This window comes from Clarias gariepinus, chromosome 13, assembly GCF_024256425.1.
Source record: "Clarias gariepinus isolate MV-2021 ecotype Netherlands chromosome 13, CGAR_prim_01v2, whole genome shotgun sequence".
NCBI classification, from domain to species: domain Eukaryota; kingdom Metazoa; phylum Chordata; class Actinopteri; order Siluriformes; family Clariidae; genus Clarias; species Clarias gariepinus.
Genome location: NC_071112.1, coordinates 4,648,567 through 4,675,761, shown reverse-complemented (window position 1 = coordinate 4,675,761; position 27,195 = coordinate 4,648,567).

Genomic DNA, 27,195 nt, shown 5'->3' with positions numbered 1-27,195 from the left:
TTTCGTACTGTGTATGTTTGTGTATGTGACAAATAAAATTTGAATTTGAATTTGAGACCGCAGGTTCTGTCGGGTGGCCGGGGGGCGGAGCCTCAACGACGCTCTCTCCCCTTTTCTTAGCAATCTCCATATGAGTTAACCCTTTCATGGAGTAAGCTGTATTCATCCCGTGTTTTCCTGCCATCAACTTATTTATTTATTTAAATAAATATATAATTGAGGTAGAAGCGCGGGGTTATATGATGACACCCAGATAGAAGTGACGCTTCCAGTCTCTCTTCTGGGACATCATCCTTCCTGAAAAGCTATTACTTTCTTTCAAGCTGTGTAGACTTTTTATCTTCCCTGGAGGGAAAAGCTTTTCAGGCACCATAGTGGTTTTGCACGCCTACCAGGCTGACCTGCTGAGAGACTTGAGTACTGGCGGGGCTCTTCAAGGTAAGGCGTATTGGACTTACGCCGGGCCACAGACTTGTGTCTTCGTGCGACAAAGCGGACGGCTTGTGCTATCGGCCGTTTTATGGCTGCGATGGTTTCCGCGGAGAGGCACTTGTGGTTGAATCTTAGGGGCATCAAGGAGAAGGATCGTGTATTTCTCCTCGATGCCCCATCTCGCCTCCCGGGCTACTTGGCGATGTCGTTAACTCGGTCGACACTAGGTTCATGAGGCGAAGTTATATAACAAGCCTTCGGGAAATTCCTTCCCCGCCGTGCTCAAGAGTCGGGACTGTCGGCCACCCAGTCTCGACCGGGTCTGACTGTTGTGAGGCGTGAAACACACAAGGAGAGTGTTTTTGAGCTGGGCACCCCCTCGCAAGATTGGGGTGCGTCACGCAATCCGCCTTAAAAGAGGTCAGACTGGCATATTGTCTTTACAAAGAAGCCCTGTGGTTCATGTGCCCAGGACCGTGGAGGGTGGCCCCCCAATGGGGAGAGGCACGCAGAATTCCTTTTAAAGAATGAAGTGTTCTCCCTGGCACCCCCAGGAGGTTGGTGTTCTTGCTCCGCCACCACTGGTGTTTCGGGCAACTCCAGTCTCCAATAAAATGTTAGTTCTTAGTTTTTTTTTATGCCATGTTTCAGGATGCCGAACATCTAACATCCCCCCCCGTTTAACCAAGCCGCCGAGACTTTGCCCCTTTCTGAGAAACTGGCAGCGTGGAAGCTACTGCCAAGTATATCTCCTTGGGTACTAAGCACTGTACAGAGAAACTACAGGATTCAGTTCTCACATCACCCTCCGCGTTTCAATGGCGTGGTCTCCACTTCCATGAAACCGGAAAGTGCGCATCTGCTGACAGAAGTTGCTGGGAAATGGGGCCATGTAACATGTTCCCCTACCAGACAGAGGGTCAGGCTACTACATTCGGTTTTTTTTTGGTTCCCAAGAGGAACGGGGGGCTGCGTCCAAATTTTTTTTTTTACCAGTATCGGGTCCTTCCATTTGGTCTAGCTCTCTCACCCGCACATACACAAAATACATGGATGTAGTTCTGGCTCTTACGACTCCAGAGCATCCGTATTTGAATTACATGACTGGCTGGCCCAGTCTCAGTAGCTAGCGCTTCGACATCAGCATGCCGTCCTAGCTAATCTTTGTTTCTTAGGATTGAGATCCAATGCCATGAAAGCATGCTCTTTCCTGTTTAGAGGACAACATTTTTGGGTGTCACATGGAATTTGAGCGTAAGCGGGCACAGCTGTCTCCCGCTCATGTCGAATCCATTCTCAACACCCTCAAGGAAATCAAGCTAGACCAGAAAGTGACCATCACATTCAGAGATCTTAGCTCTCATGGCAGCTGTATCCATGGTGACACCTTTGGGCCTTCTGCACATGAGAGCATTTCAGTTGTGGCTAAGAACCAGGGGATTTCACTCTAGGGCCAATCCCCAATAGCGCCAGGTGCTTCGTACCCTTCCTATGTGGTTCAGACCCCGGTTTCTGACTCTGGGTCCCACTCTAAATTCGTCTTGTCGTCGCAGATGCTAACGACAGACAATTCCCTCATGGGCTGGGGTGCGGTCTTAGATGACCGTCCAGCCCAAGGGAGCTGGAAAGGCCATCTTTTTGCGCGGCACATCAATTGCCTCAAATGGATGGCTCTATTTCAGGCCTTAAAGCACTTCCTCCAGCAGTTGAGACTACCATGTCCTAGTGTGGGTGGACAACACTATGGCAGTCTCATATATTAATCGCCAGGGCAGACTGTGCTCGCGCCGCTAAATAGCTAGCGCACCAGGTTCCTGTCCCTCAGGGCGATTTACATTCTGGGAAAATTTCATGTAGCGGAGGTGGACCTCTTTGCCTCGCAAGATCAGCAAATGTCACCTTTAGTACTCTTTGACTTCCAGCCCCTGCATCTGGACGCCTTGGCGGTCCCTGAACAGGACCAATTAAGTCAAGCTGGTCTTCCAGCCAGAGTAATTAAGACTATTCTAAGTGCTAGGGCTGCCTCCCCTAGAAGAGCTTATGCCCTCAAATGGAATGTATTGTAGTAAGTTAGTGCATGACAAAGCAGGTTGACCCAGTCCACTGCCGAATTGTTTCAGTGCTGGAGTTTCTGCAGGAAAAATTTGTCCTCGGGCTTGTGCCCCCTTGTTGAACCACTAGAGTCAGCGCCTCAGGTTTCTGACCCTCAAGATGGTTTTTCTAAATGGTGTTACCTCTCTAAGAGGATCGGAGATCTGTCAGTCTCCCCATCCTGCCTAGACTTTGCCCCTGGGCTAGTCAGGGCCATTTTGCATCCTCACTAACTATCTTCCAAAAGTTCCATTCCCAACATGCACCCTATTGTTTTTGAAGCCTTCTGTCCTCCGCCTTTACAGCTTCGGAGCAGGAGAGACTTCACTCACTGTGTCCAGTACGTGCTCTTCAGATTTACGTCCACCGCATCAGCCAGTGGCGTAAGTCAGAGCAGCTTTTACATGTTTTGGGGCCGCAAGCTGCGTGAGAGATGCTATTGCTCTCCCCTATGAGGCACGTGGGCTCACTTCAAATTCAAATTCAAATTTTATTTGTCACATACACAGTCATACACAGTACGAAATGTAGTGAAATGCTTATACGACTGCCAGTGACCTTAAAAGAGAATTAAAGCTTATAATAAGAAATAAATATGAACTAAAAATAGAAATATGCTGTACATATTGAAATATACTGTACTGTACAAGAACATTTAAGAAATTGAGAAATTTTGATATTTTGTAAGAAAGATTGTGTGCAAATATGCATAGAACAAAGTGTCTTTGTGCAAAGGTTATTAAAGTGTCTTTGTGCAGTGGTCCAGGATGTAAACGTAAACATGTAGTGTAGATATGAAGGTAGGTGTGCGTAGCATTGTCCATAGTGTCCCTGGATGTAAAAAGATTGATTGATTAATTGATTGATTGATTAATTGATTGATCAATTGTAAAAAGATTGTGTTAGTTCTGCTTAGTGGTGTGGTTGAGAGACCTTATCGCCTGCAGCAAGAAGCTCCTCCTCAGTTTTTCTGTGTTGGCCTTCAGGGAGCGGAATCGCTTCCAAGACCGCAACAGAGTAAACAGTCCATTGTTGGGGTGGCTGAGGTCCTTCACGATCTTCCTGGCCTTGGTGAAGCACCGCTTGCTTTAGATCGAGTGCAGGTCAGGGAGCCTGGCGCGGATGATGCGCTCAGCTGAATGCACCACCCTCTGTAAAGCTCGTCTGTCCTGCATGGTGCTGTTCCTGAACCAGGTTGTGATGTTTCCCAGCAGGATGCTCTCTATGGTGCAGGAGTAGAAATTCCTGAGCACCTTGGAGGGCAGTCTAAAGTCTCTTAAGCGCCTGAGGTGGTACAGACGCTGCCGGGCCTTTTTTACCATGGTGTTGATGTGACAGGATCATGCCAGGTCCTGCGTGATGTGAACACCGAGGTATCTGAAGCTGTCCACTCTCTCCACTGGGCTCCTGTTGATGATGGGGGTCTGGTAGTTCCTCTCCTGCTTTGTACTAAAGTCCACTATCAGCTCCTTTGTCTTGCTGACGTTCAGGAGGAGATTGTTCCTCTGGCACCAGTTCTCCAGATTTACAATCTCCCCTAGGTAGGCCGACTCATCATTGTTGGTGATCAGGCCCACCACGACAGGGTCGTCAGCAATCTTGATGATGGCGGTGAAGTTGATAGTGGCCACGCAGTCGTGGGTGCACAAAAAGTACAGCAGGGGACTCAGAACACAACCCTGGGGGGCTCCAGTGCTGAGAGTGAGTAAGGCTGAGACATGTCCGCCCATCCTTACTGCCTGTTGTCTGCCAGTCAGAAAATTGGAGATCCACTGGCACATGGATGAGCTGAGTCCCAGGTGCTCAAGCTTGGTGGTGAGTGTGGAGGGAATTATGGTATTAAATGTAGAGCTGTAGTCGATGAACAGCATTTTAACATAATTACATTTCCTAGTGTCCTATGATTTGGCACCCTGTCCAAGGTGTACACTGCCTTGTGCCCTAAGTCTCCTAGGATAGGCTCCCGGCCCCCTGCGACACTGTATACAGGATAAAGCAGGATAGACAGTAAGTGAGAGAGTAAGAATTCATAAATGGTCAACAGAAAAAAAAATTATATTTTTTAAAATCCTTGCTTGTATAACCATTCAACCCCTTCAGATAGGGTAGTAACAGGAAGGGTGTTGGAGTAAATTCCTATCATTGACCTTCACCCATTCTAACCGACAGATATACTCCCGGTTCTTCGGGTTGTTCAAGTTAGATGCTTTTGGTTGACTCCAACATGCGGCAGATTAAATTCAGATCAGGACATTGACTTGACCCTGCTGTAGAACATTATACATTTTTTGTTTGGACCACTTCTTCATTTCAGTGGCCTTGCATTTGGGATGACAGCCCTGCTGAAAAGTGAGCTTTCTCCCAATCTTAATTTTTTTAACATTCCTCTTATGTTAGCTTTCGGCTACTATCTCTTATATTAATGGGTCGGTTTTGACCAGTGTTTTTAATCAGCCATATTACCCTCAAAACAATTATTTATCATCCAATTTTTTTACTTAACCTCTTGGTTACTTTGTTACAATTCCTTGTCCATTAAAAGAATGTTTTTAATATTTTTGCTGTTACCTCATGAACTTTTACTTTAACAGCAAACCTCTCGTTTTCAATTTTAAAAATGATTAAATGTTATGTTACCTGACTATTACTGAGGGGTATTAGAACACATCTCTTAAATAAATGTGTTACATATATTTTTTATTATAACTTTAATTACTATAGTAACATCTATGGTGTTACGGGTTAAATTTGACCATATATATTTATTTCAAAGAAAAAGGCAAAAAAATTTTTTTTCAAAAATAACTTTAATATAAATGTAAAGCTAAACAAGTAAATCTCAAAATGTGGATTTGCAACAAACAACGAAAAATCAAGCAAATCAAACCAATAGAAATGAGGCACTAGTTCCAAAAAACGTCTTTGTGTGCAAGAACACGCATGTGCATTTGAATGCATGTGTGGCAAAAGTGAAACTTTTAGTGTATTCTTTGCAAATATATTTTTTGCAGTAGAAGCAGAGTACGTTTGTCTTTCTGTCTTTATTGCTAGGGCAGACCTGACACCTCTTTCTTTTAGAATCAGGTGGCCTCAGTGGGGTTGTGGCTGTGTAGGTTGATGTTGAGGCAGTGCTGGCCGAAGAGGATGCTGGCACTGATGCTCTTTGTGTTGCTGATGGTGTGGAAGGAGTGACACGTGAGCTCTGCAGCTGTCTGACCAAGGCTGAGGCGGCTGAGTCCTGGGGCACCCGTTCCCTTTGCTCAATGTGTGCCCTAAAAAGGGAACTCCTCAAGAAACATTCTCCGCTTGTTTTTTCTGGTTGAGTTACACTCTAGGTGAATGTGGGTCCACAACACAAATGCATTGTATGCAGACACATCTAGGATGTTATAAAACACAACCATTGGCCATCTCCTGGTCATTCTCTGGCAAGTGTTTGTCCAAGGTCATAGCGAGTGATATTGTGACCCCGCAGTCCAGTAGTCATATCGAGGACTACATGTTTTTCTTGATTTTTCTCAGGAATGCCACTTGCATGTTTGCCTGTGTAAATCTGCAGATTCCATGCATAGCTGGTTTTTGTATCACAGGCTGCCCAAATTTTTATGCCGTATTTCCCTGGTGTAAGGGCCATATTTCATTCTTGTGATTTGTTGTTATGTTTATCTTATTTCAGTTTATTAGTTAAGCTTTAAGAATTAAGTATCATACTCATAATTTGTATTGTGGCATCATTTCATAAGTTGTTCTGTGACATCATCCCACAGTTATGTAGTTTCATGTCTATCACGCACGTTAGTTGTTAGTTGTTGTTAAGACACGGAAGGATACAGAAAGGTATGGAGCACACAAGCCTTTGACCGTGAGACAGTGAGCTAAAAGGAATACAGTAAAATGAGTTGTTGTAACTGTAATCTATCGAAGCTACAGAACACAGCAAGTGACTTGTCGTGACTACAGTGGATTTATGCAAGAAAGTGTAACAACCGTTGTACTTTGTTGTTGAAAATAAACAAGAGACAAAGAAATCAACAAAACGTCTGAAGTCGTGAGTGACACTGTGAAACAAAAGACACGCGTCATAACTTGTGAATAACATGCACGTACACCTGGCTTACTAGGTATGTACTGCCTGAAAGGGCATTTTCCACAGAAAGGGATAAAAACGTTTATCTACTGTTACCTCTGGCCCTGGGTTGAACATCAGTGGAAGGAGCTGCACCCACCTTTCCCAGGCATTCCTGATAGGAGCAAGCTTGTCAGATTTTTCTCTAGTTTCTCTGTTGTCAAATCTAAGGACTTTTGATATCATTCGAAATGACTGAAGTGACATTGTTGCCCGGAAAATATTTTTGCCTGTCGACGCATCCCAGAGACTATCAGTGGCCTCATTGCTGCATTTGTAAACACCAGCAAGAAGAAGAACACCAATATAAGCATATTTTAATTAAATACAGATTCCTGACAAAGTCAAAAAATCCATGATGCAATAAACTAGGTAGTAGTTTTATGCATTTAAAAAGTAAAACGGGTCGGTGCTGACCCTAACACAAGAGAAAGGTTAAGCACACTAAAGCGGGTTCTTTTTTAATACGCCTTAGTGTTATTTAGCTCTATCCCTTCTGCCTTGAATCAGACAGTCTGTTACCATGCCACAACTTTCAGGCAATTTAACATGGATGACTGAGGATCTTCAACATTTTATTTTCAATCGTAACAAGAAGCCCAGGTTCTAAGGATGAAAAGCATGATGCTGCCATCACTGAGTTTCTCTCTAGGAATGGTGTGTGTAGCCTGTGTGTGGGTTTGCATCACACATAGAGCTTTTAATCATGCCTGAAAGGCAATATCTTTATGGGGTCAGTCTTGTGTTTTCCTGCAGTTTTTTTCTAGGCATGCTTCCCAGTCCTTAATTATGCAGAGCTATTGAAACGGTGGTCTGGTGCACCTTCACTCCACTACAATTCTCTCAGTCAATCTATTATGGGACTTCTTTAGTGTGACTGCTGGTGTCCACCTCAGGTGGTTTAGGATAAGGGTAGCTGGTCAGAAAGTCATCAGTTCAAGCCCCAGATGAAGAAGCAGAGTCACTGTTTTCAATAAAAAAGTTGATGATTTCCCTGTTACAGCATGTCAACATGATTAAATCCTTTTACAGCACAGGAATAGGGTGGCCCAAAAGACTGTATTCCTAAACATTTTTTCTTAATTTGCTACCTGTGGTATTTAAATAAATGCAAATCCTAATCATGATGTATCAAAATCACAGTGTTTGTTTAAAACAGAAAGTCTGATTCAAAACATGTTCTTGCTGTGTGTCAAAATAAATTAAAAAAAAAACCATAGTGATATATTTTGCCATGTGTGCCCATGAAACATGCTGTTATGAGTGAAAAATGTCGTGTTTTTAATAACTTTGTATGACTTTTAAACATCACAGGACAATATAGAAAGTTTATACATGAATAAAGTTTTTATGTAGAGCAACTTGAACTAACATGCTCGTTCATTCACATCACAAAAGGCAGAAAATCAATTCTTTTAGCCTCTGATTGTCCCAGAAGCTTGATCGTTTTACAGGACAATGTCTCTAAGGTCACATTATCATACAGCTGGCATATTTCCGAACATCATCATTGTGTGCAAGTTCTGAGCAAGTTTAGACAATGCTTATTTTCAAGCTTGTGTCTTTCAGTGGAACATGTAGAACGGGAATTATTATGGTAGGGAAATGAAAACTACCCAGATTTAAGTCTGATACAGTATAAAACATCTGATCCTGATATAGCCCCATTGTTAAGGTTTACTGTATCTCCTTTTTAAAACAAGTCCCGACTAAGACCATGTTTACAGTTAAACTGTTTCTGAAGATGACATGAAATTTTGTGTTGTTGTGCTAGGAGGGTAATCCACTTCCATGTCATTTAATTGATAAATTGTCCAGTGTGTTTATCACGGAAAGCAATAGAAGTGACATTCTTTCCACCATTTTTAGCAATATTTTAGTTGTTAGTCTTTCGGATTCTCCAATTGAGAAGTTGCCACAGCGGACCATTTGACAACATTTCAGCACAGGTTTTACGCTAGATAACCTTCCTGCATCCAGTTTATGAGTAAAAAAAAATGTCAAAGTCATTGGTTGTGGTTCTGGGATTTTTGCTCACAGTTCTTGTGATCTTTTTGACCCCACTGGGTGAGATCTTGCATGGTGGGTTGAGATCATCTTTTTAAGTGGAAGAACTTGCACAATTAATGGCTGACTAAATACTTTTTTGCCCCACTCCATAATATGAAACTTTGATACTTACTTGCCTTTGGATAATGAATAACTGATACTGTAGGAAACAGCAGCCAGTTTTACATAAACCTTTGCATGAGTATGCCAAAGCAATTGTCATTTATTCCAAAGGATGAGAAATTACTTTTATGATGCACAATTGACTTGATGATCTGAAATTTGTTCAAGGAGTTTAAAAAATTCTCTTCTGATTTGAGAAATGTACCCAACCTACTGAGAAAATATATTGAAAACTGTACGCGTCTCTGACAACGCAGCATGTAGTCATTTAAATTGTCTTATCCAGCCTCTGCAGGTATCTGTTGTGACACCCTAATATGCTGCATGCATCATTGGTTGATCTAATGCTTTAAAGATTCCCCTCCATACATGAGTCAAGATTAACCTAAGAGGGGCTCATCAATTCAGGACACAATTACAGAAACAGGTCGAATAGAAATGTCTAAAAGATACTTATATGTTTGTCAGATCATAACAACAAGTTCAAGCTTTTTCCATGTAATGACTTATGCAATTAACTAAGCTTTGAAGTTTCTTGGCAGTAAGTCTATTTAACAGAAAACAGTTTGATATTTACTTGCCTTTAGATAAAAAAATAACTGATACTGGATGAAACAACAGACAGTTGTACATACTTTAAAGACATAGGCATGTTGTACTCTATACAATAATGTACGTATGTTTAACAGAACTAAAACAAGTGACTAGATAATGTGAAGACAACTTGGACAAGTTGAGTGTAAGAATTTTAATTCTGATTTGAGAAATGTACCAAAATAACAGAGAAAATGTTTAATATATTAAAGAAACAACACTCAGTAGAAACAGTTATACAGTAATAATAAATAATACAGTAAACTGAGCATGATGGTAACAAATTTTGCAAGAAAATTGAAAAAGAATCTCAACTATCTTACAAATACCTATGATTGAAAAAATTAATAGCATAAGACAAAGTAAAGATATGCCTGTTTTAAAGAGTTTGCTATTTGTAAAAATACATACAGTATACAGGATAAACAGTATAGACGATGAGGGACAGGACAGGACAGGAATTTGTCGACAGTTATTTCCTAACTTTTCAGTAGAATTTAACAAGAATACACAGACATTGTCATATTCATGAGAACCCACAACACAATGCCATCTGCCCTGAAGCAGTGTCACTAAGGACTCCGTAATCATCTTTACAATCATTTTCTGTAATCCTTTAATTTATTATCTTAAAAGTATGTTTAGAGTCTTCAGCCCATGTGCATTAGTACTGTACAAATCTGAGATTTGTTGTTGTGCTACTGTCAGAGATGCTGTAATACACAAAAGAAATCAACACCTTCTTCTGACCAATCAGAATCAAGGATTTTGCAGCATTATAGAACAAAATAATCACTGACCCTTAATGGTCATTGCATTTGCTACTGGATTAAAAATATGTAAAAAAAAACAAAAAAACTAAAAAAAATGTTTCTGCTTACTAATTTACTTACAAGACTGTACCCATCTCTGACAACGCAACATGGAGTAATTTGAATTGTCTTATTCAGCCTCTGCAGGCATCTGTTGTAACACCCTAATATGCTGCATCCACCATTGGTTGATCTAATGCCTAAAAGATTCCCCTCCATACATGAGTCAAGATTTACCTGAGAGGAGCTCATTAATTCAGGACACATAAAAAAAAAAAAAAAAAAAAAAAATGACACTGGACGAAACAACAGACAATTTTACATACTGTAATAATAGTTAGGTAGTAAAAAGACATAGCCATGTTGTACTCTGTACATATTTTCTGATAAAATCTATGGCTAATATTTAATGAGAATGATTTAGGATGAACAAGGTTGTACCTTTTCCTTTCTGTCACACATTATTTACAACAGTACAAAGTTGACCATTGTTGTATGTGAGAGATTGATCACAAGATACTGGACTGGATTCACATTTGCGCTTTTCACTGTTTGGCCTATAATTTGTTGACAATTCCTGTCATTTTGATACAAAAAAGAAAAAGGCATGGCTGTATAACAGCACTGCTTGGCACAAAGGAAAAACACATATGGAAACATGAAACACCCCATAGATTTACCCGAGAGCAGCTTATCAATTCAGGAAACTTTTACAGAAGTGGGTCTAATAGAAATGTCTAGAAAATATATTTTTAAAACATGTTGACATAGTAAATAATTCTTTTGACTGTGGAAAGCTGCTTTGCTACAATGTCAATTGTTAAAAGCTCTATACAAATAAGATGGAATTGAATTGAATTGAAGATTAGGATAACTGGTTTAAGCACATTTACATGTAATGACTTTGAAGTTTATTTTAATTTCGATAATTACTTGCCTTTGGATAAAAAAAAATGTAAGTGACTAGATTATTTGAAGCTCATACAAGTTGTTTTGACAATTACAACTGGGAAAAAATGCAATATACTGTATACCAAATACATTACAAGAAATAGAATTTTCCTTTTCCTTTTGGGTACATTTACATGTACATACATTTACAACAGTACAAAGTTACACATTGTTGTACTGTATGTGAGATTGATCACAAGGTACTAGACAGGATTCACATTTGCGCTTTTTACTGTTTGGACTGTAATTCGTTGACAATTATTGTCATTTAAAATCAGAAAAGAAAAAGACATGGCTGTAATCTTTTAATAAAACAAAAAAAAAGAAATGAAACACAGGAAACACCCCAGAGACAGAACTGTACATGTGGTGCAGTACACAGAATTACAATGCAGTCTTTCTACATCTCCTTATGGTCCAGTCTGTTACTCCATAGATTCTCATCCACATCACAACCAGCATAGAGTCTTCTTGAATTTCTTGTCTAGACTCCTCAGGCATCTTTTCTGACATTCTCAGATGCTTCTTTCATTTTTGGTTGATCTAATGTTTTAAACATTCCCCTCCAGGACACAATCCAGGACACATTTAGAGAAACAGTCCACAGAGTGTTTGTCAACAAGTGTTTGTTCAAGGTCATAGCAAGTGATATTGTGACCCCGCAGTCCAGTAGTCATATCGAGGACTACATGTTTTTCTTGATTTTTCTCAGGAATGCCACTTGCATGTTTGCCTGTGTAAATCTGCAGATTCCATGCATAGCTGGTTTTTGTATCACAGGCTGCCCAAATTTTTATGCCGTATTTCCCTGGTGTAAGGGCCATATTTCATTCTTGTGATTTGTTGTTATGTTTATCTTATTTCAGTTTATTAGTTAAGCTTTAAGAATTAAGTATCATACTCATAATTTGTATTGTGGCATCATTTCATAAGTTGTTCTGTGACATCATCCCACAGTTATGTAGTTTCATGTCTATCACGCACGTTAGTTGTTAGTTGTTGTTAAGACACGGAAGGATACAGAAAGGTGTGGAGCACACAAGCCTTTGACCGTGAGACAGTGAGCTAAAAGGAATACAGTAAAATGAGTTGTTGTAACTGTAATCTATCGAAGCTACAGAACACAGCAAGTGACTTGTCGTGACTACAGTGGATTTATGCAAGAAAGTGTAACAACCGTTGTACTTTGTTGTTGAAAATAAACAAGAGATAAAGAAATCAACAAAACGTCTGAAGTCGTGAGTGACACTGTGAAACAAAAGACACGCGTCATAACTTGTGAATAACATGCACGTACACCTGGCTTACTAGGTATGTACTGCCTGAAAGGGCATTTTCCACAGAAAGGGATAAAAACGTTTATCTACTGTTACCTCTGGCCCTGGGTTGAACATCAGTGTTAGGAGCTGCACCCACCTTTCCCAGGCATTCCTGATAGGAGCAAGCTTGTCAGATTTTTCTCTAGTTTCTCTGTTGTCAAATCTAAGGACTTTTGATATCATTCGAAATGACTGAAGTGACATTGTTGCCCGGAAAATATTCCTGTCAAGCATCCCAGAGACTATCAGTGGCCTCATTGCTGGATTTGTAAACACCAGCAAGAAAAAGAACACCAATATAAGCATATTTTAATTAAATACAGATTCCTGATGAAGTCAAAAATCCTTGATGCAATAAACTACGTAGTAGTTTTATGCATTTAAAAAAGTAAAACAGGTCGGTGCTAACCCTAACACAAGAGGAAGGTTAAGCACACTAAAGCGGGCTCTTTTTTAATACGCCTCAGTGTTATTTAGCTCTATCCCTTCTGCCTTGAATCAGAAAGTCTGTTACCATGCCACAACTTTCAGGCAATTTTACATGGATGACTGAGAATCTTCAACATTTTATTTTCAATCATAACAAGAAGCCCAGGTTCTAAGGATGAAAAGAATGATGCTGCCATCACTGAGTTTCTCTCTAGGAATGGTGTGTGTAGCCTGTGTGTGGGTTTGCATCACACATAGAGCTTTTAATCATGCCTGAAAGGCAATATCATTATGGGGTCAGTCTTGTGTTTTCCTGCAGTTTTTTTCTAGGCATGCTTCCCAGTCCCTAATTATGCAGAGCTATTGAAACAGTGGTCTTGTGCACCTTCACTCCACTACAATTCTCTCAGTCAATCTACTATGGAAATTCTTTAGTGGGACTGCTGGTGTCCAGCTCAGGTGGTTTAGGATAAGGGTAGCTGGTCAGAAAGTCATCAGTTCAAGTCCCAGTTCCACCAAGTCACCACTGTTGGGCCCTTGAGCATCTCTTAACCCTTTCTCTTCCAGGGGTGCTATATTCAACATTTTAAATATGCTGTTACAGGAGAATGATCAATGACAGTGATGTAATAAAGATGATGAAGCAGAGTCACTGTTTTCAATAAAAAGTTGATTATTTCCCTGTTACAGCATGTCAACATGATTAAATCCTTTTACAGCACAGGAATAGGGTGGCCCAAAAGACTGTATTCCTAAACATATTTACTTAATTTGCTACCTGTGGTATTTAAATAAATGCAAATCCTAATCATGATGTATCAAAATTACAGTGTTTGTTTAAAACAGAAAGTCTGATTCAAAACATGTTCTTGCTGTAGAAAAATAAAATAGAAAAAAAAAACACAGTAATATATTTTGCCATGTGTGCCCATGAAACATGCTGTTTTGCATGAAAAATGTGGTGTTTTTAATAACTTTGTATGACTTTTAAACATCACAGGACAATATAGAAAGTTTATACATCAATAAAGTTTTTATGTAGAGCAACTTGAACTAACATGCTCGTGCATTCACATTACAAAAAGCAGAAAATCAATTTTTTTAGCCTCTGATTGTCCCAGAAGCTTGATCGTTTTACAGGACAATGTCTCTAAGGTCACATTATCATACAGCTGGCATATTTCCGGACATCATCATTGCGTGCAAGTTTTGGACAAGTTTAGACAATGCTTATTTTCAAGCTTGTGTCTTTCAGTGGAACATGTAGAACGGGAATTATTATGGTAGGGAAATGAAAACTACCCAGATTTAAGTCTGATACAGTATATGATCTTGATATAGCCCCACTGTTAATGTTTACTGTATCAACTTTTAAGGACAAGTCCCAACTAAGACCATGTTTACAGTTAAACTGTTTCTAAAAATGAAAAAAAAATTGTGTTGTTGTGCTTGGAGGGTAATCCACTTCCATGTCATCTAATTGATAAATTGTCCAGTGTGTTTATCAAGGAAAGCAATAGAAGTGACATTCTTTCCACCATTTTTAGCAATATTTTAGTTTTGCACAATTTGTTGTTGGTCTTTTGGATTCTTCCATTAAGGGGTTGCCACAGCGGACCATTTGACAACAACTCCGCACAGGTTTAACCTTCCTGCATCCAGTTTATGAGTAAAAAAAAATGTCAAAGTCATTGGTTGTGGTTCTGGGATTTTTGCTCACAGTTCCTGTGATCTTTTTGACCCTACTGTGTGAGATCTTGCGTGGAGCCCCAGATCGAGGGAGATTATCAGTGGCCTTGTATGTCTTCCATTTTCTAATAATTGCTTCCACAGTTGATTTTTTCACACCAGGCTGCTTACCTATTGCAGATTCAGTCTTCCCAGCCTGGTGCAGGTCTGCAATTATGTTTCTGGTGTCCTTTGACAGCTTTTTCATTTTGGCCATGGTGGAGTTTGGAGACTGACTGTTTGAGGTTGTAGACAGGTGTATTTAATACTGATAACAGATGCCATTAATACACTCAAAAAATAACTCGTTGAATGAACATAATTAAATTAGGGAAAGAATTTCCACCTGATTTAATGGCTTTTTTTTTTCAGTATTAAGTTATTTTGTTGGCCCAACTTAATGTTCTTAGGTTCAGTCAAATAAATTTTGACATCTTTCAGTTGTAAATTAAGTTAATCCAACTCAAGTAAATTTAAATTTCAAGACCTGGTCAACAGTATTCTGTGAAAGAAGGAAGTATAAGACAAACGGGATAAAACAGAGATTTTTATTTTACACCAGCAGCAACTTACAAATGAAGTCTCAATTTGAAAAGATGTACAAAACATAAAACACCACAAATAAGTAGAAATCATAGAAAAAAAATTATACACCAACAGAAACGTTTTGTACTTTATAACTGTACGTTATGACTTTTAAATATGATGTTAGATACGGTTGGTCAGGAAACACCTGAAGTCAGATGCAGACAGGACACTTTTCAGTCACACACTGCTGTGAAAAAATAGAGATTCAATTAAAATTCATGATACTTAAATTAGCAAATGTACAACATTTATACTTTGTTCCTCTCGCTTTACAACTTATGAGAACAGACTGAAACCAGAATCGAACTGCAGATTAAGCACGCGCATATAACTGTCGGTATTTTAAGTGTGATTAAAAATACAAGAAATAGCTTAAACCAAAATAACGTGACTAAACATCGCTAAACAACAGGTGACATTTATGTTCAGTATTTCTTTTATATTTAGAAAGATACAAATTAATTCCTGCATACCTTTTCCACACGCCCGCCAAACGTTTGTCTTCTCAACAAATTGTTCTCTTCTCACTATGTCTTCTCGCAATATTTCCGGTTTTGCTATTTCCGGTGTTCATAGTGACAAGATCTGCTTGGTTTATCTCAACATGAATAAATCTAATACATGTTAAGTTGTTAAATGTCATGCAAATACAACATAATTTATTCATGTTCATCTTGGAAACATAAAATTAATATGTACAAAACACATATTACATTTTACTACATGTAACAGGTAGCCATGTTAATTTTTCTGAGTGTACAGGTAATGAGTGGAGGACAGAGGAGCCTGAAATCTTGCTTGTTTGTAGGTGACCAAATACTTGTTTTACATCATAATTTGCAAATAAATTCTTTAAAAGTCCTACAATGTGATTTTCTGGATGTGTTTTTCTTATTTTGTTTTTCTTATTTTGTCTCTCATAGTTAAGGTATACATATGATGAAAATTACAGTCCTCTCTCGTCTTATTCAAGTGGGAGAACTTGCACAATTGGTAGCTAACTAAATACTTTTTTGTCCCACTGTATAATATAAAACTTTGATACTTAATTGCCTTTGGATAATGAATAACTGATACTGTAGGAAACAGCAAACAGTTCTACATAAGCACTTGCATGAGTATGCCAAAGCAATTGTCATTTATTCCAAAGGATGAGAAATTACTTTTATGATGCACAATTGACTTGATGATCTGAAGTTTGTACAAGAAGTTTAAAAATTTATCTTCTTATATAAGAAATGTACCCAACCTACTGAGAAAATATATTAAAGACTGTACCCGTCTCTGACAACGCAGCATGGAGTCATTTGAATTGTCTTATCCAGCCTCTGCAGGCATCTGTTGTGACACCCTAATATGCTGCATGCATCATTGGTTGATCTAATGCTTTAAAGATTCCCCTCCAGACATGAGTTAAGATTTACCTGAGAGGAGCTCATCAATTCAGGACACATTTACAGAAACGGGTTGAATAGAAATGTCTAGAAGATACTTGTATGTTTTCTTATTATAGATCATGACAAATTCAAGCATTTTTTATATAATGACTTATGCAATTAACTAAGCTTTGAAGTTTCTTGGCAGTAAGTCTATTTAACAGAAAACAGTAATATTTATTTGCCTTTGAATAAAAAAAAAAATTCATACTGGACATAACAAGAGACAGTTCTACATACTGTAATAAAAGTTAGATAGTGAAAAGACATAGCCATGTTGTACTCTGTATAACAATGTATGTTTAACAGAACTAGAAGAAGTGACTAAATGATGTAAAGACAACTTGTCCAAGTTGTTGTGAGAATTTCAATTCTGATTTGAAAAATGTACCAAAATAACTAAATGTTTAATATAATAAAGAATCAACACTCAGCAGAAACAATAATACAGTAATAATAAATAATATAGTAAACTGAGCATGATGGTAACACATTTTGCAAGAAAATTGAAAAAAGAAATTCAGCTATCTTAAAAATACGTATGATTAAAGAAATTAATATCATAAGACAAAGTAAAGAAATGCCTGTCTTAAAGAGTTTGCTATTTGTAAAAAATACATACAGTATACAGGATAAACAGTGTAGACGATGACAGGACAGGAATTTGTCGACAGTTATTTCCTAACTTTTCAGTAGAATTTTACAAGAATACACAGACATTTTCAACTTCATGAGAACCCACAACACAATGCCATCTGCCCTGAAGCACTGCACTGTTCCTGCTAGCAAATTATCAAAAAAAAAAAAATAAATAATAATAATAATAATAATAATAATAATAATTGAATGTATCTTTTTTTAAACTCTGTGTCACTCAGTGTTATAATGTCTCTCCTAAATACCATTTCCTTACAACTCCTAACCTGTTAGGACCAGTGTTGGGAGACATTACTTTTTAAAGTAACTAATTAAGTAACAGTTACAGTTACATTACAGCGTTACTTTCTGATAAAAGTAAATAGTTTGAGTACTTTACCATTGCAGAAAATTAAAACTCTTGTGATTCCTTATACATGTTGTTTTAGTCAAGACCTTTATAATTATTCTACCATCATCACTTAGCGAAGTTTGGCCCTTAATCTGTTAACTACTAAGACCCCTATCTCACATACGTGGTTTTGTGCGGTGGCCATAAGTACAGTTCATCATGATTCACTGTAAGTTTTGGCGCTGTGATTAGGTTTCCAACTGTTCGTGCGTCGGCCCTCGCATAGTCAAACCGCATAGGTGAGATATTGGTATAACAGCAGAAATTACAGAAGGGGCGGTTATTGGGGGCGGGGCTTGTAGGACGACTTTCACACGCACACAGACAATAATGGATTGGAAATCACTGCTGTCTGGCTTAGGGATAACATAAGTTGTCTGAATAACAGATAACATTTTTGAAAAAGTAACCAAATGACTGAATATTTACAGTAAATGGCAGACCTAACATGTTAGATTATTCGTTATATCAAAAAAGTAATTCAAGTACTTTAATGCGTTACACCTAACACTGGTTAAGACACCTCAGAGAGATCTCCTAAGTTTTGATAGAGATAGTAGTGAATTCCTATTTCAAGAATGTTGATAAATTGCTCTTACTTCTAAAAGTCATCCTTTGTGAGAATTAATTTTTAGCCACTTATGACCGAATTCTACTAAAACTAAAAATAATGATTCAGTGTTACCCAGGTATTTTACTAACATTTGAGCTAAATAAAACCTATATTGTAATGTTTTATGCAAATGACTGTTTCAACTTTGACTAGTTTTGAAAAACAAAAACAATTAGGTATTTTTTGTGTGATTTAACTGTTAGGGTATTTTTAAGCAAACTTGTTGAATAATTGAGCCCTAAACCAATACTGCTTGGGCTGACAAATACTGGAATTGAAGATAAGTAGAGTCAACAAGATTTTGAGTTGGGTACACACTGACAAATATAAAAGCAATTTCTGTAAGTAGAGTAAAAGTGTTAGTAAATGTTTTTAAATTGAGGCATCGATTCAGGACCATTTACAGAACAAAATTGCCCAGAAAATAGGTCTGACAGATTGTCAACTGATTTAACGGTTTTCCATGTAATGTCTTATGCAATAATTGGAGCTTTGATGTTTGTGAAGGTTAATGTTTTCAACAGAAAATACTTTGATACTTAATTGCCTTTGGATAATAAATAACTGATACTTAAGAATGCGAAACTACTTTTATGATGCACAATTGACTCTGTGATCTGAAGTTTGTACAAAATTGTACAAATTTCTCTTCTGATTTGAGAAATGTACCCAACCTACTGAGAAAATATATTGAAGACTAGCATATGTACCTGTGTTAACGCAGCATGGAGTCATTTGAATTGTCTTATCCAACCTCTGCAGGCATCTGTTGTGACACCCTAATATGCTGCATGCATCATTAGTTGATATAACGCTCCAAAGATTCCCCTCCATACATGAGTCAATATTTACCTGAGAGGAGCTCGTCAATTCAGGACACATTTACAGAAATAGAAATGTCTAGAAGATACTTGTATGTTTGTCAGATCATGACAAGTTCAAGCATTCCATGTAATCCCTTATGCAATTAACAAAGCTTTAAAGTTTTTTGACAGTAAGTCTATTTACTTGCTTTTAGATAAAAAAGATTAATTATACTAGATAAAACAGACAGTTCTACATACTGTACTAATTTGCATGAATTTACCTGTAGGAAACAGCAGACAGTACTGCATAATCATATACATTAATTTGCCAAAACATTTGCAATTTGTTCCAATGAATAAGAATTTGTTTTTGTGATGTGACTGCAATGATATGAGTGACTAGATTATGTGAAGCTTGTACTTAAGTTATTTTGACAATTTCAACTGGAAAAAAAATTATATACTGTATTAAAGAAGGAACACCATGATTATTCACTCCATAACATTGATACAGTAGAGCTTCAGAAAGTGATGCAATGTCAGACATATATCAAAGAAATGCTTGCGAAGGGTCAAAGGAAATTTCCTTACCTCAGCGCGACGCTCCTTTGTTTCATGGAGACCCACTTGAGTTCAGGTCTTTTATGAAGGCGTTTGAACATGTCGTTGAATCTAGAGCTGATAGTGATGCTGCTAAGTTATACTTTCTTGAGCAGTACACTAGAGGAGAGCCTAGAGATCTTGTGAAGAGCTGCCAGCATATGCCAAAACATTGTTGTTTTGCAAAAGCGATGAAACTTTTACACGACAGGTTTGGAAATGAGCTAAAAATTGCCACAGCGCTAATGCAAAAGACATTTAAATGGCCCAAAATAAAGTCAGATGATGGAAAGTCATTAAGGGGCTTTCTCCCTGTTTCTGGTAACTTGCCGCAATGTTATGGAAGACATTGAATACATGGATGAGTTAGATAATCTTACCAACATGATTATTATCTTAAAACTGCCCTACAAATTGCGTGAAAGATGGAGGGTCCATGCATACGAATACGAGGAGTGCCGGCGGAAAAGAGCCAAGTTCCAAAACATTGTGGTAATGCTTCAGAGAGTGAAGATTTTGTTGATCGACAAGCAAAAGTATCGTCAAATCCACTCTTTGGAGACCTGGACGTTTTGGCTAGTGATAAGAAACACTGTAATAAATCTCTTCAAGGATCCAAGCTAAAAAAGGAAGGAAAAAGAGGTAGCAGCTTTGCAACTGGCGTAAAACAGGTTGGTGAAAATCATAAAGACTTGATTACAGCAAAGAGTAATGGTGCATTAGTTATCAGTGCTTTCACTAAACCTTGTGCAATCTGTGAGAAAAGTCATACCTTAGATGAATGCTACCAGTTCAATGCTAAGACATATAAAGACAAATTGGACTTCTTGAGAAAGAATGGATTTTGCTTTGGATGTTTAGTAAAAGGACATGTAAGAAAAGACTGCACAAGAAGAATCACATGTCAGTCGTGCTCAAAGAAACATCCTCGCATGCTACACATTGCCGCACATGACACAGCTCAGGTAATGGTAAAAGTTGATGAAACTGAAACGGTTAATACCTTGCCTGCTACAGAGTCATGAAACAAGCGCCTGTACTGGGGCTGGAAACAATTGTATTCTCTCCATAGTACCTGTTAAAATAAAGTCCGAGAAAAGTGACAAGACAGTAGAAGTGTATGCCTTTATGGACCCAGGTAGTTCTGTTACTTTCTGCACAGAGTCATTAGCAAGGCGGTTAAATGTTCAAGGCAGAAAAGTTGACATAATGTTTAGCACCATGAACTCGAAGAAACGAGAAGAAAGCTATGTGCTTACTGACTTGGAGGTTAGTGGTCTGGAAGAAAACACCTTTGTTGAACTTTCCGAAGTGTTTACACAAAAGAGCATCCCAGTCTCAGTGGAAAACATTCCACAACAGCACGACATTGATAACTGGCCATACCTCAGTGAAGCAAAATTGCCTAGGGTTAGATACAACAACAGTAGATACTGATACAACAGTAAAACCATGATTTTCCTGAACGGAATTGTGATGATAAGGCCGAGTTGTCAAAAGAGGATTATCAGTTTTTAGACTCTGTGTCTAACTCTCTGCAGTTTACCGACAATCACTTCTACATCGGTTTTCCATTTAAGAAAGCAGCTATTCAAATGCCCAACAACCGAAGTGCAGCCATGCAGCGCGCACTGAATCTCAAAAGAAAATTCAAGAATAACCATTCTTTTCACGAGAAGTATTCAAACTTCATGAATGACATGTTTGAAAAAAGTCATGCAGTCAAGTTCCCTACACCTCACTTGAGTCGACAAGATGGTCAAGTGTGGTATATACCTCACCATGGTGTATATCATCCTTAGAAGAAAAGGCTAAGGGTGGTCTTTGACTGTGCTGCCAGCTACCAGGGAGTATCATTGAATAGCGAGCTACAGGGACCAGACATGATGAATTCACTCATTGGAGTGCTTACACGCTTTAGACAAGAGGAAGTTACCATGATGAAAGCCATGTATTATCAGGTGAGAGTTCCAGAAAAAGACACAGATTTGCTGCGCTTCCTATGGTGGCCGAATGGAGATGTAAATCAAAATTTGGTCGAGTACAAGATGGTTGTTCATCTGTTTGGTGCAAAATCGTCTCCAAGTGTGGCTAATATCGCCCTTAGGAAAACAGCAGAAGAAAACGGCAGCAATGCATCTGCTGAGGCAGTCAACACAGTACTTAGAAACTTTTATGTAGACGACTGTTTGAAGTCTGTTTCGAGCCATGATCAAGCAGTTGCGTTTTTTAACAATCTCACCAACCTCTGTGCAAGTGGAGGGTTCCACCCCACCAAGTGGGCAAGTAAAAGTCGTGCCTTACTGACTTCTATTCCTGAGAGTGAAAGAATTAAAGACATGAGAGACTTGGATTTGAGAAAAGATGCAGTTCCTGTCAAGAAAGCCCTAGGGGTGTTGTGGTGCATCAATTCAGACACGTTCAAGTATAAGATTAGCCAAGAGCAGCCTATGACCAGAAGAGGAATCTTGTGAATTACTAGTTCAATTTATGACCCCTTGGGCTTCATTGCACCTGTCATACTTTCCAGCCAAGATCTTAATGCAGCAGTTGTGCAAAGAAAAACTCACATGGGATGACGACATTCCTGAACAGTTTGCAAAAAGATGCAAGGCCTGGCTACAAAAGTTGCATCAATTTCTCTGAGTTCAGTGTGGCAAGATGCATAAGACCAGTTGATCTTGAAGATACAACTACAGCCCGACTTCATCACTTTTCAAACGCAAGTGAGATGGGATATGGAATTGTCTCATACCTCAAGTTGGTAAATGCTGATGGACTCACACATTGTGCCTTTATGATGGGGAACTCTCTTGTAGCACCTCTGAAACAAACCACTATTCCGCGAATGGAATTGACTGCAGCAATAGTTGCTGTGACACTGACAAAATGTTGCAAGGCCAACTGGAAATGGAGTTGCTGGACTCTATATTTCGGACTGACAGTACAACTGTTTTGAGATATATTGACAACAAAAAACGTCTCGGGTTACTTTGCTGTAACCCTGTTCCCTGAAAAAGCGGGAACGAGATGCTGCGCGAAAGCGCTATGGGAAACGATTCCTCGTGACCGGTTGTGAAGCACGTGTGTGTCAAACACGCCAAATATTTTGGCATCTATAACCTCAGGCAGGTGACGTCAACCGATGAGGTGCACCTGGAGGTTATAAATAGGCATGAACCGGAAACACCCTCAGGTCAATTTTGTCTGAAGGATGTCCAGTCACGCATGCAGTGCGGCATTGTAGCGCAGCATCTCGTTCCCGCTTTTTCAGGGAACAGGGTTACAGCAAAGTAACCCGAGACGTTCCCTTTCAAAAGCTACACTCGATGCTGCGCGAAAGCGCTATGGGAACGAGAATACCCACTCCGCCGCACTGCAAGTGTCTGGACCCCCAGGGTTGTGTCGTGTGCGCACAGTACCCCCAAGGAGTCCTAGACCCCGTAAGCATGGCATCAAACCATGACGCCTGACCGATGTCTTGCGGAAAGGCAGCCTGCCGCATGCCATCTTAGGAAGCCCCTCCTGCCGGAGCAATAGACAAAGGCAAGCTTCCTGGTCGAACGGCCCTAGTCACTAGAGGCGAAGTATGCCACGCGCCTCATAGGCTAGAGCACTAGCATCTTTAACCCAACTCGTCTAATGGCGGCGGCCCTTGGGAGACCCTGCTCTAATTTACGGCCCCGGCTTAATGCAGAGGTGCGCTGTAAATTGAAGAGCATGAGCTGGACACAGCGAATGCAGACTTTCTGCTCCGGAGCTAACGGCGGAGGACCGAAAGCTTCAACTGTGGGAGATAGTTGGGTAAAATGCAGAACGGCTTTTTTTTTTTTTTTTTTGCAGCAACTTCCAGCACTGTAACAGTTTGGCAGTGGACTGGGTCTACATGTTTTATGTCCTGGAATGTAAAAGATCCTGAAGGACAGAATTTGTCCTGTCCTCCTAGGCTAGGGCACTAGCATTTCCAACCCAACTCGTCTAATGGCGGCTGCCCTTCGGCCGCGCCCCCAAGACGTATGAAACCCTGCTCTAATTTACGGCCCTGGCTTAATGCAAAGGTGCGCTGTAAATTGAAGAGCATGAGCTGGACACAGCGACTGAAGTCTTAACTGCTCCGGAGCTAGCGGCGGAGGACAGAAGGCTTCGACTGTGGAAGATAGTTGGGCTGGAGTGTAAAAGGTCCCGAGGGACAGAATTTCTCCTGTACTCCTAGGCTAGAGCGCTAGCATCTTTAACCCAACTCGTCTAATGGCGGCTGCCCTCCGGCTGCGGCCCCAAGACATATGAAATCTGCTCTGATTTACGCCACTGGCTAGTGCGGTGGTGTACTGTAAATCCTAATGAGCATGAACTAGACGCAGTTAATGAAGTCTTACTGCCCCGTGGCTGTAACGGCGGAGAACAGAAGCTTCGAAGACAACTGCAGAAGATAGCTGGGTGAGGATGCAGAATAGCTCTAGCTAGCCAATGGCAAAGCCTAAGCACAGTAAGAAGGCTGATGAGGCCCGTGAATAAGCCTGCAACTAAGGGGTGCTTTCCACCAGCCCCATCAGTCAGGACGTAGACGAGGAGCGGCTACGTATGTTCTGAGTGCACTAGGGCAAAAGCCTGAGGTCAATTTTCTTGCAGAAGCTCCAGCACTGAAGCAGTTCGGCAGTGGACTGGGTCTGCATGTTTTGCCATGTCCTAGTGTAGTTTTCCACGCTAGGACATGTTAACCTCCTGACTGCTGGAGGGAGTATTTCAGGGCCAGAAATAAAGTCATCGTTTCGGGGCAATTTATGTGCCACACGAGCAGATGACCTCTCCAGATCCCTTGGGCTGGGCGGCCATCTTAGGCCGCACTTCGGCCCCTAACGGAAAAACGTCTGCCGTTAGCAACTTGCGACGACAGGACGGACCTAGAGTGGGACCCAGGGTCAAGGACGAGGGTCTGCACCACATAAAAAGGGTACGAAGCTCCCGGCGCGTAACCCTCATTACCTCTGGGGATTGGCCCTTGGATGAAATCCCCAGGCACTTAGCCACCACAGAAGCGGTGAAAGTTACTTCCTGCTTAGCTTGAACTCCTTTAGAGTGTTCAGAATAGACTCGACGCGCGCAGGAGACAGCTGTGCCCGCATTGCGGTCGGATCTCACATGACACTCAATATATGTTTTGTGTAGGAAAGAGAACGCTTTCCGTGGCGTTGGGACTCGATCCTAAAGAAAACGAGGTGAGCTACAATGACATGTTGATGCCAAGGCGCTAGCTCCATGAAGAGGGTATGAAGCTCTCGGCGCGTAACCCCCTGTTGCCTCTCAGTTGCTGGAGGGAGTATTTCAGGGCCAGAAATAGAGTCATCGTTTCGGGGCAATTAATGTGCCACACGAGAAGATGACCTCTCCAGCTCCCTTGGGCTGGGCGGCCATCTAAGGTTGCGCTCCGGCCCCTAAGGGAAAAACATCTGCCGTTAGCAACTCGCGACGACAGCATGGACCTAGAGTGGGACCCAGAGTCAAGGACGAGGATCTGAACCACATAGAAAGGGTACGAAGCTCCCGGCGCGTAACCCTTGTTGCCTCTGGGGATTGGCCCTTAGATGAAATCCCCCGGCACTTAGCCACCACTGAAACCACTCTGGGAGCAGTAATGTTACCATCTGGCCTAGCTTATACTCTTTTGGAGTGCTGTATGGAATTCGGCGCACGCAGGAAACAGCTGTGCCGGCCTTGCGCTCGGATTCCGCATGACACTCAAGCTCATATCTCGTGCAGGAAGGAGAACGCTTTTGGGCGTTAGAACTCTGCCCTGAAGAGAAAGATAGGTGAGCTAGGGCGACGTGTTGGCGCCGGATGGCTTCGTCTGGGAGGGGAACATGCGCTATGGCCCCCTTTGCCAGCCAGCCTGTGATTTGAATTAACAGAGGTGCTCACTGTGGTTTCACGGAGGTGGAAACCCACGCCGTAGAAACACAATGGCTGAATCCTGTAGTCCAGGAGACATGCTTGGCAGTAGCTTTCACGCTGCCAGCTTCTCCAAAGGGGCGATAGCTTTTTGCTCAGCTAGGCAGAGGAGTGGTGGTGATGGTGGTGGCTGTTAGGTGTTTGGTGTCCTGAAAACACGACAGGAGGGAACCGAGCACCTAACACTTTGTTGGAAACCGCTGTCTCCCGAAACACCAGTGGCGGCGGGAATTGAACACCGGTCTCCTGAGAGTGGTGGTCTTTTATAGTGCCTCGTGCTTAAAGAGACATAGCTGGCAGTAGGTTCCCCGCTGCCAGCCTCTCTAAAGGTGCACGAACTTTACCACCTCGGCTAGATGGGTGTGTCACTGGAGACCGCTGCTCTCCGAAACACCAATGGTGGCGGAGATTGAACCACGGCCTCCTAAGGATGCTGGTCCTCTTCATAGCTTCGTACCTAAAGAGACATAGCTGGCAGTAGGTTCCCCGCTGCCAGCCGCTCTAAAAGGTGCAGCTCTCAGTAGGTCAGTCTGGTCTGCCTGCAAAGCCATCGTGTGCAGGGCTGCACCAGGCTGACCCGCTGCCTGAAAAATCTTCTCCCACCAACGAAGATGTTAGTCTACACGCTTGGTAGGGAGTGTGGATTTTTCCCAAGAGGATGAGCTCCCAGGGGAGAGATAGCCCGTGAGCGTCTCTCTGATCTGGGACATCATCATAAAGGACCGCGCTTTCATCCATGACATTGGAACAAACCAAATGTCAATAGCACAAAAACACAGGATAAATATGGCTTATTCCATGAAAGAGTTAACTCATGGAGGTCGCCAGGAGGGGAGGGGCCATCACTGAGGCCCCTCCTCCTCCGGCCACCCGACAGACACCTGTCGGCTGACCGTGAGCGTTTGGGGGATTTATTTATTTTAATTTTTATTTTTACCGCGAATCGAGGTGTACGCGTCGGACCGCGCGTTACCACCTCTAACACAAACTAACACACCGGCTCATCACTAGAGGAGCGGTCTGGAGTGATAGTTTCCATCTCCGCGGGAGCGAGAGAGAAAGTTTTTTTTTTTCCCCCTTCACCAGAAGCGCCGAAGCGCGGCGAGAGAGCGAGAGAAAAGGAAAATCCTGTCTCGCGCACCTCGGCCAGATTGCACGGCAGAAATGCGCTGCGGGTCGCGGTTTCACTTTAAGACGGCGAACCCGAGCGCGCGGGACTTTAATAGGGAGAAAATCGCAATACTTACCTGCTCCCTGAAGCCCGAGATAGCGTGCTCCTCCCCCAAACACTCAGACAGAAACGCAAAGATCGCCCTCAGCGAGATATTCTTCTACACGGAGGGACGGACTCGTGTCTTACTCGGCCATCTTTCTGGTGAGTAGTAAGACACTTCTATTTTCGCTTTCTGTTCAAATGCTTGCACACACGCACACACACAACATGGATCCTGAAGAGAAAATGATCTGAGGGTGTTTCCGGTTCATGCCTATTTATAACCTCCAG